This window comes from Amia ocellicauda, unplaced genomic scaffold, assembly GCF_036373705.1.
Source record: "Amia ocellicauda isolate fAmiCal2 unplaced genomic scaffold, fAmiCal2.hap1 HAP1_SCAFFOLD_77, whole genome shotgun sequence".
NCBI lineage: Eukaryota > Metazoa > Chordata > Actinopteri > Amiiformes > Amiidae > Amia > Amia ocellicauda.
The window spans coordinates 252862-268414 of NW_027103004.1; the positions used below are offsets into that span (position 1 = coordinate 252862).

The 15553-nt window shown below is 43.6% G+C and overlaps 13 non-coding genes and 1 pseudogene across 13 annotated transcripts; all 14 read right to left on the minus strand.

Moving 5' to 3' along the window:
• Window positions 1-58: 58 nt before the first annotated feature.
• On the minus strand, window positions 59-177 carry LOC136743005 (5S ribosomal RNA). Its single transcript, XR_010815124.1, has one exon. It is a non-coding gene; the product is annotated as a 5S ribosomal RNA (ribosomal RNA).
• Window positions 178-1235: 1058 nt separating this feature from the next.
• On the minus strand, window positions 1236-1354 carry LOC136743189 (5S ribosomal RNA). Its single transcript, XR_010815298.1, has one exon. It is a non-coding gene; the product is annotated as a 5S ribosomal RNA (ribosomal RNA).
• A 1066-nt stretch (window positions 1355-2420) lies between these two features.
• Window positions 2421-2539, minus strand: LOC136743006 (5S ribosomal RNA). Its single transcript, XR_010815125.1, has one exon. It is a non-coding gene; the product is annotated as a 5S ribosomal RNA (ribosomal RNA).
• Window positions 2540-3594: 1055 nt separating this feature from the next.
• LOC136743352 (uncharacterized) lies at window positions 3595-3703 on the minus strand (annotated as a pseudogene).
• A 1066-nt stretch (window positions 3704-4769) lies between these two features.
• LOC136743172 (5S ribosomal RNA) lies at window positions 4770-4888 on the minus strand. The gene has a single exon (XR_010815282.1). It is a non-coding gene; the product is annotated as a 5S ribosomal RNA (ribosomal RNA).
• Window positions 4889-5944: 1056 nt separating this feature from the next.
• On the minus strand, window positions 5945-6064 carry LOC136743242 (5S ribosomal RNA). Its single transcript, XR_010815348.1, has one exon. It is a non-coding gene; the product is annotated as a 5S ribosomal RNA (ribosomal RNA).
• Window positions 6065-7119: 1055 nt separating this feature from the next.
• LOC136743168 (5S ribosomal RNA) lies at window positions 7120-7238 on the minus strand. The gene has a single exon (XR_010815278.1). It is a non-coding gene; the product is annotated as a 5S ribosomal RNA (ribosomal RNA).
• A 1055-nt stretch (window positions 7239-8293) lies between these two features.
• Window positions 8294-8412, minus strand: LOC136743007 (5S ribosomal RNA). Its single transcript, XR_010815126.1, has one exon. It is a non-coding gene; the product is annotated as a 5S ribosomal RNA (ribosomal RNA).
• Window positions 8413-9478: 1066 nt separating this feature from the next.
• Window positions 9479-9597, minus strand: LOC136743008 (5S ribosomal RNA). The gene has a single exon (XR_010815127.1). It is a non-coding gene; the product is annotated as a 5S ribosomal RNA (ribosomal RNA).
• Window positions 9598-10663: 1066 nt separating this feature from the next.
• On the minus strand, window positions 10664-10782 carry LOC136743062 (5S ribosomal RNA). Its single transcript, XR_010815178.1, has one exon. It is a non-coding gene; the product is annotated as a 5S ribosomal RNA (ribosomal RNA).
• Window positions 10783-11840: 1058 nt separating this feature from the next.
• On the minus strand, window positions 11841-11959 carry LOC136743009 (5S ribosomal RNA). The gene has a single exon (XR_010815128.1). It is a non-coding gene; the product is annotated as a 5S ribosomal RNA (ribosomal RNA).
• A 1066-nt stretch (window positions 11960-13025) lies between these two features.
• On the minus strand, window positions 13026-13144 carry LOC136743010 (5S ribosomal RNA). The gene has a single exon (XR_010815129.1). It is a non-coding gene; the product is annotated as a 5S ribosomal RNA (ribosomal RNA).
• A 1058-nt stretch (window positions 13145-14202) lies between these two features.
• LOC136743235 (5S ribosomal RNA) lies at window positions 14203-14321 on the minus strand. Its single transcript, XR_010815341.1, has one exon. It is a non-coding gene; the product is annotated as a 5S ribosomal RNA (ribosomal RNA).
• A 1066-nt stretch (window positions 14322-15387) lies between these two features.
• On the minus strand, window positions 15388-15506 carry LOC136743190 (5S ribosomal RNA). The gene has a single exon (XR_010815299.1). It is a non-coding gene; the product is annotated as a 5S ribosomal RNA (ribosomal RNA).
• Between the last annotated feature and the right edge of the window lie 47 nt (window positions 15507-15553).

Genomic DNA, 15553 nt, shown 5'->3' on the forward strand with positions numbered 1-15553 from the left:
CGTGTATCCAAAGTTAAAACTCGTGATTTGTCGCCCTCTGGTGTGTAAAAGATGCAAAAGCTTACAGCACCTGGTATTCCCAGGCGGTCTCCCATCCAAGTACTGACCAGGCCCGAGCCTGCTTAGCTTCCGAGATCGGACGAGATCGGGCGTATTCAGGCTAGTATGGCCGTAAGCCAGGGAGGCTGTCCCTGACGCTCTACTTAAAGGGAAGGCAATATCCGTTTCTGCCGCTCATACTTGCAGTTGAACTGTCTCTCTACTCTAAAGTCCGGGACACACCAGCGCGCCGCAGACAGTCCCTGCTAACACGAAACGTTGTGGCAACGTTGTGCGTTAGCTGGGGTGCCACACCAGACCGGAACTATATATTACAAAACGAACACATTGTCTTGATAAAACAGCTGTAATTGAGTGCCTGACACGCCAGTCAAGCGCAATCTTGAGAAGGTGTGCATTTCAGTAAGGATTTCAATTGACATGCAGTATGAAACTGAAAGGAGGTTGCATCACTATGATGCATAACATTGCATGTATTGTATTTTCAAGTGTGTGCATTCATCCTGTTGTCATTTTGTTTTGAAAGTAGAAGAATCATTTTTGCTGAGGTTGCTGAGACAAATGTAAACCAGTAAAACATATGAAGAGAAACAAACCTTGAATATAAGTTCAGTTGTTTAAACATTTGACAAACTATGGTGAGGGGGTAAGAAAACACACAAATCCAGCAGCTCCTGTATTTCAATACACCAGAACCCAATATTATTGGCGAGTCGGGTAGTCCATCATCACAGTTCGAGGGCAGGCATCATTTCAGTAATTTCATCCCGTTGCATTCACATCCGTGCCTTGAATGAGATTGAATGTGATCTTTGCTCTCAAGTATGTTCCCAAGTTTTACACTTTCGTGCTTTGCATGAATGGGAATGGAACCGTGTGTGTTGAATGAGGCTCCTTGTGAGCACTGAACTTTGTCCGGTGGAGTTCCTTTTTGTGTTGCTGTAATTGTGTCATTTCTCGATGAGAAAGATTAGGCAACATTTAGTCACTTCTAGCCATGATGCTCAATTTATTTATGAATGTACCCTAGTTACTAGGGACCGTTTACGTTGGAGAACAAGATCTATTGTATGCCTGTGTATTTGGGGAAGTCAAATCTGAAATAATGATGAAATTGCGTGTATCCAAAGTTAAAACTCGTGATTTGTCGCCCTCTGGTGTGTAAAAGATGCAAAAGCTTACAGCACCTGGTATTCCCAGGCGGTCTCCCATCCAAGTACTGACCAGGCCCGAGCCTGCTTAGTTTCCGAGATCGGACGAGATCGGGCGTATTCAGGCTAGTATGGCCGTAAGCCAGAAAGGCTGTCCCTGACGCTCTACTTAAAGGGAAGGCAATATCCGTTTCTGCCGTTCATACTTACAGTTGAACTGTCTCTCTACTCTAAAGCCCGGGACACAGCAGCGCGCCGCAGATAGTCCCTGCTAACACGCCACGTTGTGGCAACATTGTGGCAACGTTGTGCGTTAGCTGGGGTGCCACACCAGACCGGAACTATATATTACAAAACGAACACATTGTCTTGATAAAACAGCTGTAATTGAGTGCCTGACACGCCAGTCAAGCGCAATCTTGAGAAGGTGTGCATTTCAGTAAGGATTTCAATTGACATGCAGTATGAAACTGAAAGGAGGTTGCATCACTATGATGCATAACATTGCATGTATTGTATTTTCAAGTGTGTGCATTCATCCTGTTGTCATTTTGTTTTGAAAGCAGAAGAATCATTCAACAGGTTGCTGAGACAAATGTAAACCAGTAAAACATATGAAGAGAAACAAACCTTGAATATAAGTTCAGTTGTTTAAACATTTGACAAACTATGGTGAGGGGGTAAGAAAACACACAAATCCAGCAGCTCCTGTATTTCAATACACCAGAACCCAATATTATTGGCGAGTCGGGTAGTCCATCATCACAGTTCGAGGGCAGGCATCATTTCAGTAATTTCATCCCGTTGCATTCACATCCGTGCCTTGAATGAGATTGAATGTGATCTTTGCTCTCAAGTATGTTCCCAAGTTTTACACTTTCGTGCTTTGCATGAATGGGAATGGAACCGTGTGTGTTGAATGAGGCTCCTTGTGAGCACTGAACTTTGTCCGGTGGAGTTCCTTTTTGTGTTGCTGTAATTGTGTCATTTCTCGATGAGAAAGATTAGGCAACATTTAGTCACTTCTAGCCATGATGCTCAATTTATTTACGAATGTACCCTAGTTACTAGGGACCGTTTACGTTGGAGAACAAGATCTATTGTATGCCTGTGTATTTGGGGAAGTCAAATCTGAAATAATGATGAAATTGCGTGTATCCAAAGTTAAAACTCGTGATTTGTCGCCCTCTGGTGTGTAAAAGATGCAAAAGCTTACAGCACCTGGTATTCCCAGGCGGTCTCCCATCCAAGTACTGACCAGGCCCGAGCCTGCTTAGCTTCCGAGATCGGACGAGATCGGGCGTATTCAGGCTAGTATGGCCGTAAGCCAGGGAGGCTGTCCCTGACGCTCTACTTAAAGGGAAGGCAATATCCGTTTCTGCCGCTCATACTTGCAGTTGAACTCTCTCTCTACTCTAAAGTCCGGGACACACCAGCGCGCCGCAGACAGTCCCTGCTAACACGAAACGTTGTGGCAACGTTGTGCGTTAGCTGGGGTGCCACACCAGACCGGAACTATATATTACAAAACGAACATATTGTCTTGATAATACAGCTGTAATTGAGTGCCTGACACGCCAGTCAAGCGCAATCTTGAGAAGGTGTGCATTTCAGTAAGGATTTCAATTGACATGCAGTATGAAACTGAAAGGAGGTTGCATCACTATGATGCATAACATTGCATGTATTGTATTTTCAAGTGTGTGCATTCATCCTGTTGTCATTTTGTTTTGAAAGCAGAAGAATCATTCAACAGGTTGCTGAGACAAATGTAAACCAGTAAAACATATGAAGAGAAACAAACCTTGAATATAAGTTCAGTTGTTTAAACATTTGACAAACTATGGTGAGGGGGTAAGAAAACACACAAATCCAGCAGCTCCTGTATTTCAATACACCAGAACCCAATATTATTGGCGAGTCGGGTAGTCCATCATCACAGTTCGAGGGCAGGCATCATTTCAGTAATTTCATCCCGTTGCATTCACATCCGTGCCTTGAATGAGATTGAATGTGATCTTTGCTCTCAAGTATGTTCCCAAGTTTTACACTTTCGTGCTTTGCATGAATGGGAATGGAACCGTGTGTGTTGAATGAGGCTCCTTGTGAGCACTGATCTTTGTCCGGTGGAGTTCCTTTTTGTGTTGCTGTAATTGTGTCATTTCTCGATGAGAAAGATTAGGCAACATTTAGTCACTTCTAGCCATGATGCTCAATTTATTTACGAATGTACCCTATTTACTAGGGACCGTTTACGTTGGAGAACAAGATCTATTGTATGCCTGTGTATTTGGGGAAGTCAAATCTGAAATAATGATGAAATTGCGTGTATCCAAAGTTAAAACTCGTGATTTGTCGCGCTCTGGTGTGTAAAAGATGCAAAAGCTTACAGCACCTGGTATTCCCAGGCGGTCTCCCATCCAAGTACTGACCAGGCCCGAGCCTGCTTAGCTTCCGAGATCGGACGTATTCAGGCTAGTATGGCCGTAAGCCAGGGAGGCTGTCCCTGACGCTCTACTTAAAGGGAAGGCAATATCCGTTTCTGCCGTTCATACTTACAGTTGAACTGTCTCTCTACTCTAAAGCCCGGGACACACCAGCGTGCCGCAGACAGTCCCTGCTAACACGCCACGTTGTGGCAACATTGTGGCAACGTTGTGCGTTAGCTGGGGTGCCACACCAGACCGGAACTATATATTACAAAACGAACACATTGTCTTGATAATACAGCTGTAATTGAGTGCCTGACACGCCAGTCAAGCTCAATCTTGAGAAGGTGTGCATTTCAATAAGGATTTCAATTGACATACAGTATGAAACTGAAAGGAGGTTGCATCACTATGATGCATAACATTGCATGTATTGTATTTTCAAGTGTGTGCATTCATCCTGTTGTCATTTTGTTTTGAAAGCAGAAGAATCATTCAACAGGTTGCTGAGACAAATGTAAACCAGTAAAACATATGAAGAGAAACAAACCTTGAATATAAGTTCAGTTGTTTAAACATTTGACAAACTATGGTGAGGGGGTAAGAAAACACACAAATCCAGCAGCTCCTGTATTTCAATACACCAAAACACAATATTATTGGCGAGTCGGGTAGTCCATCATCACAGTTCGAGGGCAGGCATCATTTCAGTAATTTCATCCCGTTGCATTCACATCCGTGCCTTGAATGAGATTGAATGTGATCTTTGCTCTCAAGTATGTTCCCAAGTTTTACACTTTCGTGCTTTGCATGAATGGGAATGGAACCGTGTGTGTTGAATGAGGCTCCTTGTGAGCACTGAACTTTGTCCGGTGGAGTTCCTTTTTGTGTTGCTGTAATTGTGTCATTTCTCGATGAGAAAGATTAGGCAACATTTAGTAACTTCTAGCCATGATGCTCAATTTATTTACGAATGTACCCTAGTTACTAGGGACCGTTTACGTTGGAGAACAAGATCTATTGTATGCCTGTGTATTTGGGGAAGTCAAATCTGAAATAATGATGAAATTGCGTGTATCCAAAGTTAAAACTCGTGATTTGTCGCCCTCTGGTGTGTAAAAGATGCAAAAGCTTACAGCACCTGGTATTCCCAGGCGGTCTCCCATCCAAGTACTGACCAGGCCCGAGCCTGCTTAGCTTCCGAGATCGGACGAGATCGGGCGTATTCAGGCTAGTATGGCCGTGAGCCAGGGAGCCTGTCCCTGACGCTCTATTTAAAGGGATGGCAATATCCGTTTCTGCCGTTCATACTTACAGTTGAACTGTCTCTCTACTCTAAAGCCCGGGACACACCAGCGCGCCGCAGACAGTCCCTGCTAATATGCCACGTTGTGGCAACGTTGTGCGTTAGCTGGGGTGCCACACCAGACCGGAACTATATTTTACAAAACGAACACATTTGTCTTGATAAAACAGCTGTAATTGAGTGCCTGACACGCCAGTCAAGCGCAATCTTGAGAAGGTGTGCATTTCAGTAAGGATTTCAATTGACGTGCAGTATGAAACTGAAAGGAGGTTGCATCACTATGATGCATAACATTGCATGTATTGTATTTTCAAGTGTGTGCATTCATCCTGTTGTCATTTTGTTTTGAAAGCAGAAGAATCATTCAACAGGTTGCTGAGACAAATGTAAACCAGTAAAACATATGAAGAGAAACAAACCTTGAATATAAGTTCAGTTGTTTAAACATTTGACAAACTATGGTGAGGGGGTAAGAAAACACACAAATCCAGCAGCTCCTGTATTTCAATACACCAGAACCCAATATTATTGGCGAGTCGGGTAGTCCATCATCACAGTTCGAGGGCAGGCATCATTTCAGTAATTTCATCCCGTTGCATTCACATCCGTGCCTTGAATGAGATTGAATGTGATCTTTGCTCTCAAGTATGTTCCCAAGTTTTACACTTTCGTGCTTTGCATGAATGGGAATGGAACCGTGTGTGTTGAATGAGGCTCCTTGTGAGCACTGATCTTTGTCCGGTGGAGTTCCTTTTTGTGTTGCTGTAATTGTGTCATTTCTCGATGAGAAAGATTAGGCAACATTTAGTCACTTCTAGCCATGATGCTCAATTTATTTACGAATGTACCCTAGTTACTAGGGACCGTTTACGTTGGAGAACAAGATCTATTGTATGCCTGTGTATTTGGGGAAGTCAAATCTGAAATAATGATGAAATTGCGTGTATCCAAAGTTAAAACTCGTGATTTGTCGCGCTCTGGTGTGTAAAAGATGCAAAAGCTTACAGCACCTGGTATTCCCCAGGCGGTCTCCCATCCAAGTACTGACCAGGCCCGAGCCTGCTTAGCTTCCGAGATCGGACGAGATCGGGCGTATTCAGGCTAGTATGGCCGTAAGCCAGGGAGGCTGTCCCTGACGCTCTACTTAAAGGGATGGCAATATCCGTTTCTGCCGTTCATACTTACAGTTGAACTGTCTCTCTACTCTAAAGCCCGGGACACACCAGCGCGCCGCAGACAGTCCCTGCTAATATGCCACGTTGTGGCAACGTTGTGCGTTAGCTGGGGTGCCACACCAGACCGGAACTATATTTTACAAAACGAACACATTGTCTTGATAAAACAGCTGTAATTGAGTGCCTGACACGCCAGTCAAGCGCAATCTTGAGAAGGTGTGCATTTCAGTAAGGATATCAATTGACATGCAGTATGAAACTGAAAGGAGGTTGCATCACTATGATGCATAACATTGCATGTATTGTATTTTCAAGTGTGTGCATTCATCCTGTTGTCATTTTGTTTTGAAAGCAGAAGAATCATTCAACAGATTGCTGAGACAAATGTAAACCAGTAAAACATATGAAGAGAAATAAACCTTGAATATAAGTTCAGTTGTTTAAACATTTGACAAACTATGGTGAGGGGGTAAGAAAACACACAAATCCAGCAGCTCCTGTATTTCAATACACCAGAACCCAATATTATTGGCGAGTCGGGTAGTCCATCATCACAGTTCGAGGGCAGGCATCATTTCAGTAATTTCATCCCGTTGCATTCACATCCGTGCCTTGAATGAGATTGAATGTGATCTTTGCTCTCAAGTATGTTCCCAAGTTTTACACTTTCGTGCTTTGCATGAATGGGAATGGAACCGTGTGTGTTGAATGAGGCTCCTTGTGAGCACTGAACTCTGTCCGGTGGAGTTCCTTTTTGTGTTGCTGTAATTGTGTCATTTCTCGATGAGAAAGATTAGGCAACATTTAGTCACTTCTAGCCATGATGCTCAATTTATTTACGAATGTACCCTAGTTACTAGGGACCGTTTACGTTGGAGAACAAGATCTATTGTATGCCTGTGTATTTGGGGAAGTCAAATCTGAAATAATGATGAAATTGTGTGTATCCAAAGTTAAAACTCGTGATTTGTCGCCCTCTGGTGTGTAAAAGATGCAAAAGCTTACAGCACCTGGTTTTCCCAGGTGGTCTCCCATCCAAGTACTGACCAGGCCCGAGCCTGCTTAGCTTCCGAGATCGGACGAGATCGGGCGTATTCAGGCTAGTATGGCCCTAAGCCAGGGAGGCTGTCCCTGACGCTCTACTTAAAGAGAAGGCAATATCCGTTTCTGCCGCTCATACTTGCAGTTGAACTGTCTCTCTACTCTAAAGTCCGGGACACACCAGCGCGCCGCAGACAGTCCCTGCTAACACGAAACGTTGTGGCAACGTTGTGCGTTAGCTGGGGTGCCACACCAGACCGGAACTATATATTACAAAACGAACACATTGTCTTGATAAAACAGCTGTAATTGAGTGCCTGACACGCCAGTCAAGCGCAATCTTGAGAAGGTGTGCATTTCAGTAAGGATTTCAATTGACATGCAGTATGAAACTGAAAGGAGGTTGCATCACTATGATGCATAACATTGCATGTATTGTATTTTCAAGTGTGTGCATTCATCCTGTTGTCATTTTGTTTTGAAAGCAGAAGAATCATTCAACAGGTTGCTGAGACAAATGTAAACCAGTAAAACATATGAAGAGAAACAAACCTTGAATATAAGTTCAGTTGTTTAAACATTTGACAAACTATGGTGAGGGGGTAAGAAAACACACAAATCCAGCAGCTCCTGTATTTCAATACACCAGAACCCAATATTATTGGCGAGTCGGGTAGTCCATCATCACAGTTCGAGGGCAGGCATCATTTCAGTAATTTCATCCCGTTGCATTCACATCCGTGCCTTGAATGAGATTGAATGTGATCTTTGCTCTCAAGTATGTTCCCAAGTTTTACACTTTCGTGCTTTGCATGAATGGGAATGGAACCGTGTGTGTTGAATGAGGCTCCTTGTGAGCACTGAACTTTGTCCGGTGGAGTTCCTTTTTGTGTTGCTGTAATTGTGTCATTTCTCGATGAGAAAGATTAGGCAACATTTAGTCACTTCTAGCCATGATGCTCAATTTATTTATGAATGTACCCTAGTTACTAGGGACCGTTTACGTTGGAGAACAAGATCTATTGTATGCCTGTGTATTTGGGGAAGTCAAATCTGAAATAATGATGAAATTGCGTGTATCCAAAGTTAAAACTCGTGATTTGTCGCCCTCTGGTGTGTAAAAGATGCAAAAGCTTACAGCACCTGGTATTCCCAGGCGGTCTCCCATCCAAGTACTGACCAGGCCCGAGCCTGCTTAGCTTCCGAGATCGGACGAGATCGGGCGTATTCAGGCTAGTATGGCCGTAAGCCAGGGAGGCTGTCCCTGACGCTCTACTTAAAGGGAAGGCAATATCCGTTTCTGCCGTTCATACTTACAGTTGAACTGTCTCTCTACTCTAAAGCCCGGGACACACCAGCGCGCCGCAGACAGTCCCTGATAACACGCCACGTTGTGGCAACATTGTGGCAACGTTGTGCGTTAGCTGGGGTGCCACACCAGACCGGAACTATATATTACAAAACGAACACATTCTCTTGATAAAACAGCTGTAATTGAGTGCCTGACACGCCAGTCAAGCGCAATCTTGAGAAGGTGTGCATTTCAGTAAGGATTTCAATTGACATGCAGTATGAAACTGAAAGGAGGTTGCATCACTATGATGCATAACATTGCATGTATTGTATTTTCAAGTGTGTGCATTCATCCTGTTGTCATTTTGTTTTGAAAGCAGAAGAATCATTCAACAGGTTGCTGAGACAAATGTAAACCAGTAAAACATATGAAGAGAAACAAACCTTGAATATAAGTTCAGTTGTTTAAACATTTGACAAACTATGGTGAGGGGGTAAGAAAACACACAAATCCAGCAGCTCCTGTATTTCAATACACCAGAACCCAATATTATTGGCGAGTCGGGTAGTCCATCATCACAGTTCGAGGGCAGGCATCATTTCAGTAATTTCATCCCGTTGCATTCACATCCGTGCCTTGAATGAGATTGAATGTGATCTTTGCTCTCAAGTATGTTCCCAAGTTTTACACTTTCGTGCTTTGCATGAATGGGAATGGAACCGTGTGTGTTGAATGAGGCTCCTTGTGAGCACTGAACTTTGTCCGGTGGAGTTCCTTTTTGTGTTGCTGTAATTGTGTCATTTCTCGATGAGAAAGATTAGGCAACATTTAGTCACTTCTAGCCATGATGCTCAATTTATTTATGAATGTACCCTAGTTACTAGGGACCGTTTACGTTGGAGAACAAGATCTATTGTATGCCTGTGTATTTGGGGAAGTCAAATCTGAAATAATGATGAAATTGCGTGTATCCAAAGTTAAAACTCGTGATTTGTCGCCCTCTGGTGTGTAAAAGATGCAAAAGCTTACAGCACCTGGTATTCCCAGGCGGTCTCCCATCCAAGTACTGACCAGGCCCGAGCCTGCTTAGCTTCCGAGATCGGACGAGATCGGGCGTATTCAGGCTAGTATGGCCGTAAGCCAGGGAGGCTGTCCCTGACGCTCTACTTAAAGGGAAGGCAATATCCGTTTCTGCCGTTCATACTTACAGTTGAACTGTCTCTCTACTCTAAAGCCCGGGACACACCAGCGCGCCGCAGACAGTCCCTGATAACACGCCACGTTGTGGCAACATTGTGGCAACGTTGTGCGTTAGCTGGGGTGCCACACCAGACCGGAACTATATATTACAAAACGAACACATTCTCTTGATAAAACAGCTGTAATTGAGTGCCTGACACGCCAGTCAAGCGCAATCTTGAGAAGGTGTGCATTTCAGTAAGGATTTCAATTGACATGCAGTATGAAACTGAAAGGAGGTTGCATCACTATGATGCATAACATTGCATGTATTGTATTTTCAAGTGTGTGCATTCATCCTGTTGTCATTTTGTTTTGAAAGCAGAAGAATCATTCAACAGGTTGCTGAGACAAATGTAAACCAGTAAAACATATGAAGAGAAACAAACCTTGAATATAAGTTCAGTTGTTTAAACATTTGACAAACTATGGTGAGGGGGTAAGAAAACACACAAATCCAGCAGCTCCTGTATTTCAATACACCAGAACCCAATATTATTGGCGAGTCGGGTAGTCCATCATCACAGTTCGAGGGCAGGCATCATTTCAGTAATTTCATCCCGTTGCATTCACATCCGTGCCTTGAATGAGATTGAATGTGATCTTTGCTCTCAAGTATGTTCCCAAGTTTTACACTTTCGTGCTTTGCATGAATGGGAATGGAACCGTGTGTGTTGAATGAGGCTCCTTGTGAGCACTGAACTCTGTCCGGTGGAGTTCCTTTTTGTGTTGCTGTAATTGTGTCATTTCTCGATGAGAAAGATTAGGCAACATTTAGTCACTTCTAGCCATGATGCTCAATTTATTTACGAATGTACCCTAGTTACTAGGGACCGTTTACGTTGGAGAACAAGATCTATTGTATGCCTGTGTATTTGGGGAAGTCAAATCTGAAATAATGATGAAATTGCGTGTATCCAAAGTTAAAACTCGTGATTTGTCGCCCTCTGGTGTGTAAAAGATGCAAAAGCTTACAGCACCTGGTTTTCCCAGGTGGTCTCCCATCCAAGTACTGACCAGGCCCGAGCCTGCTTAGCTTCCGAGATCGGACGAGATCGGGCGTATTCAGGCTAGTATGGCCGTAAGCCAGGGAGGCTGTCCCTGACGCTCTACTTAAAGGGAAGGCAATATCCGTTTCTGCCGCTCATACTTGCAGTTGAACTGTCTCTCTACTCTAAAGTCCGGGACACACCAGCGCGCCGCAGACAGTCCCTGCTAACACGAAACGTTGTGGCAACGTTGTGCGTTAGCTGGGGTGCCACACCAGACCGGAACTATATATTACAAAACGAACACATTGTCTTGATAAAACAGCTGTAATTGAGTGCCTGACACGCCAGTCAAGCGCAATCTTGAGAAGGTGTGCATTTCAGTAAGGATTTCAATTGACATGCAGTATGAAACTGAAAGGAGGTTGCATCACTATGATGCATAACATTGCATGTATTGTATTTTCAAGTGTGTGCATTCATCCTGTTGTCATTTTGTTTTGAAAGTAGAAGAATCATTTTTGCTGAGGTTGCTGAGACAAATGTAAACCAGTAAAACATATGAAGAGAAACAAACCTTGAATATAAGTTCAGTTGTTTAAACATTTGACAAACTATGGTGAGGGGGTAAGAAAACACACAAATCCAGCAGCTCCTGTATTTCAATACACCAGAACCCAATATTATTGGCGAGTCGGGTAGTCCATCATCACAGTTCGAGGGCAGGCATCATTTCAGTAATTTCATCCCGTTGCATTCACATCCGTGCCTTGAATGAGATTGAATGTGATCTTTGCTCTCAAGTATGTTCCCAAGTTTTACACTTTCGTGCTTTGCATGAATGGGAATGGAACCGTGTGTGTTGAATGAGGCTCCTTGTGAGCACTGAACTTTGTCCGGTGGAGTTCCTTTTTGTGTTGCTGTAATTGTGTCATTTCTCGATGAGAAAGATTAGGCAACATTTAGTCACTTCTAGCCATGATGCTCAATTTATTTATGAATGTACCCTAGTTACTAGGGACCGTTTACGTTGGAGAACAAGATCTATTGTATGCCTGTGTATTTGGGGAAGTCAAATCTGAAATAATGATGAAATTGCGTGTATCCAAAGTTAAAACTCGTGATTTGTCGCCCTCTGGTGTGTAAAAGATGCAAAAGCTTACAGCACCTGGTATTCCCAGGCGGTCTCCCATCCAAGTACTGACCAGGCCCGAGCCTGCTTAGCTTCCGAGATCGGACGAGATCGGGCGTATTCAGGCTAGTATGGCCGTAAGCCAGAAAGGCTGTCCCTGACGCTCTACTTAAAGGGAAGGCAATATCCGTTTCTGCCGTTCATACTTACAGTTGAACTGTCTCTCTACTCTAAAGCCCGGGACACAGCAGCGCGCCGCAGATAGTCCCTGCTAACACGCCACGTTGTGGCAACATTGTGGCAACGTTGTGCGTTAGCTGGGGTGCCACACCAGACCGGAACTATATATTACAAAACGAACACATTGTCTTGATAAAACAGCTGTAATTGAGTGCCTGACACGCCAGTCAAGCGCAATCTTGAGAAGGTGTGCATTTCAGTAAGGATTTCAATTGACATGCAGTATGAAACTGAAAGGAGGTTGCATCACTATGATGCATAACATTGCATGTATTGTATTTTCAAGTGTGTGCATTCATCCTGTTGTCATTTTGTTTTGAAAGCAGAAGAATCATTCAACAGGTTGCTGAGACAAATGTAAACCAGTAAAACATATGAAGAGAAACAAACCTTGAATATAAGTTCAGTTGTTTAAACATTTGACAAACTATGGTGAGGGGGTAAGAAAACACACAAATCCAGCAGCTCCTGTATTTCAATACACCAGAACCCAATATTATTGGCGAGTCGGGTAGTCCATCATCACAGTTCGAGGGCAGGCATCATTTCAGTAATTTCATCCCGTTGCATTCACATCCGTGCCTTGAATGAGATTGAATGTGATCTTTGCTCTCAAGTATGTTCCCAAGTTTTACACTTTCGTGCTTTGCATGAATGGGAATGGAACCGTGTGTGTTGAATGAGGCTCCTTGTGAGCACTGAACTTTGTCCGGTGGAGTTCCTTTTTGTGTTGCTGTAATTGTGTCATTTCTCGATGAGAAAGATTAGGCAACATTTAGTCACTTCTAGCCATGATGCTCAATTTATTTACGAATGTACCCTAGTTACTAGGGACCGTTTACGTTGGAGAACAAGATCTATTGTATGCCTGTGTATTTGGGGAAGTCAAATCTGAAATAATGATGAAATTGCGTGTATCCAAAGTTAAAACTCGTGATTTGTCGCCCTCTGGTGTGTAAAAGATGCAAAAGCTTACAGCACCTGGTATTCCCAGGCGGTCTCCCATCCAAGTACTGACCAGGCCCGAGCCTGCTTAGCTTCCGAGATCGGACGAGATCGGGCGTATTCAGGCTAGTATGGCCGTAAGCCAGGGAGGCTGTCCCTGACGCTCTACTTAAAGGGAAGGCAATATCCGTTTCTGCCGCTCATACTTGCAGTTGAACTGTCTCTCTACTCTAAAGTCCGGGACACACCAGCGCGCCGCAGACAGTCCCTGCTAACACGAAACGTTGTGGCAACGTTGTGCGTTAGCTGGGGTGCCACACCAGACCGGAACTATATATTACAAAACGAACACATTGTCTTGATAAAACAGCTGTAATTGAGTGCCTGACACGCCAGTCAAGCGCAATCTTGAGAAGGTGTGCATTTCAGTAAGGATTTCAATTGACATGCAGTATGAAACTGAAAGGAGGTTGCATCACTATGATGCATAACATTGCATGTATTGTATTTTCAAGTGTGTGCATTCATCCTGTTGTCATTTTGTTTTGAAAGTAGAAGAATCATTTTTGCTGAGGTTGCTGAGACAAATGTAAACCAGTAAAACATATGAAGAGAAACAAACCTTGAATATAAGTTCAGTTGTTTAAACATTTGACAAACTATGGTGAGGGGGTAAGAAAACACACAAATCCAGCAGCTCCTGTACTTCAATACACCAGAACCCAATATTATTGGCGAGTCGGGTAGTCCATCATCACAGTTCGAGGGCAGGCATAATTTCAGTAATTTCATCCCGTTGCATTCACATCCGTGCCTTGAATGAGATTGAATGTGATCTTTGCTCTCAAGTATGTTCCCAAGTTTTACACTTTCGTGCTTTGCATGAATGGGAATGGAACCGTATGTGTTGAATGAAGCTCCTTGTGAGCACTGAACTTTGTCCGGTGGAGTTCCTTTTTGTGTTGCTGTAATTGTGTCATTTCTCGATGAGAAAGATTAGGCAACATTTAGTCACTTCTAGCCATGATGCTCAATTTATTTACGAATGTACCCTAGTTACTAGGGACCGTTTACGTTGGAGAACAAGATCTATTGTATGCCTGTGTATTTGGGGAAGTCAAATCTGAAATAATGATGAAATTGCGTGTATCCAAAGTTAAAACTCGTGATTTGTCGCCCTCTGGTGTGTAAAAGATGCAAAAGCTTACAGCACCTGGTATTTCCAGGCAGTCTCCCATCCAAGTACTGACCAGGCCCAAGCCTGCTTAGCTTCCGAGATCGGACGAGATCGGGCGTATTCAGGCTAGTATGGCCGTAAGCCAGGGAGGCTGTCCCTGACGCTCTACTTAAAGGGAAGGCAATATCCGTTTCTGCCGTTCATACTTACAGTTGAACTGTCTCTCTACTCTAAAGCCCGGGACACACCAGCGCGCCGCAGACAGTCCCTGCTAACACGCCACGTTGTGGCAACATTGTGGCAACGTTGTGCGTTAGCTGGGGTGCCACACCAGACCGGAACTATATATTACAAAACGAACACATTGTCTTGATAAAACAGCTGTAATTGAGTGCCTGACACGCCAGTCAAGCGCAATCTTGAGAAGGTGTGCATTTCAGTAAGGATTTCAATTGACATGCAGTATGAAACTGAAAGGAGGTTGCATCACTATGATGCATAACATTGCATGTATTGTTTTTACAAGTGTGTGCATTCATCCTGTTGTCATTTTGTTTTGAAAGCAGAAGAATCATTCAACAGGTTGCTGAGACAAATGTAAACCAGTAAAACATATGAAGAGAAACAAACCTTGAATATAAGTTCAGTTGTTTAAACATTTGACAAACTATGGTGAGGGGGTAAGAAAACACACAAATCCAGCAGCTCCTGTATTTCAATACACCAGAACCCAATATTATTGGCGAGTCGGGTAGTCCATCATCACAGTTCGAGGGCAGGCATCATTTCAGTAATTTCATCCCGTTGCATTCACATCCGTGCCTTGAATGAGATTGAATGTGATCTTTGCTCTCAAGTATGTTCCCAAGTTTTACACTTTCGTGCTTTGCATGAATGGGAATGGAACCGTGTGTGTTGAATGAGGCTCCTTGTGAGCACTGAACTTTGTCCGGTGGAGTTCCTTTTTGTGTTGCTGTAATTGTGTCATTTCTCGATGAGAAAGATTAGGCAACATTTAGTCACTTCTAGCCATGATGCTCAATTTATTTACGAATGTACCCTAGTTACTAGGGACCGTTTACATTGGAGAACAAGATCTATTGTATGCCTGTGTATTTGGGGAAGTCAAATCTGAAATAATGATGAAATTGCGTGTATCCAAAGTTAAAACTCGTGATTTGTCGCCCTCTGGTGTGTAAAAGATGCAAAAGCTTACAGCACCTGGTATTCCCAGGCGGTCTCCCATCCAAGTACTGACCAGGCCCGAGCCTGCTTAGTTTCCGAGATCGGACGAGATCGGGCGTATTCAGGCTAGTATGGCCGTAAGCCAGGGAGGCCGTCCCTGACGCTCTACTTAAAGGGAAGGCAATATCCG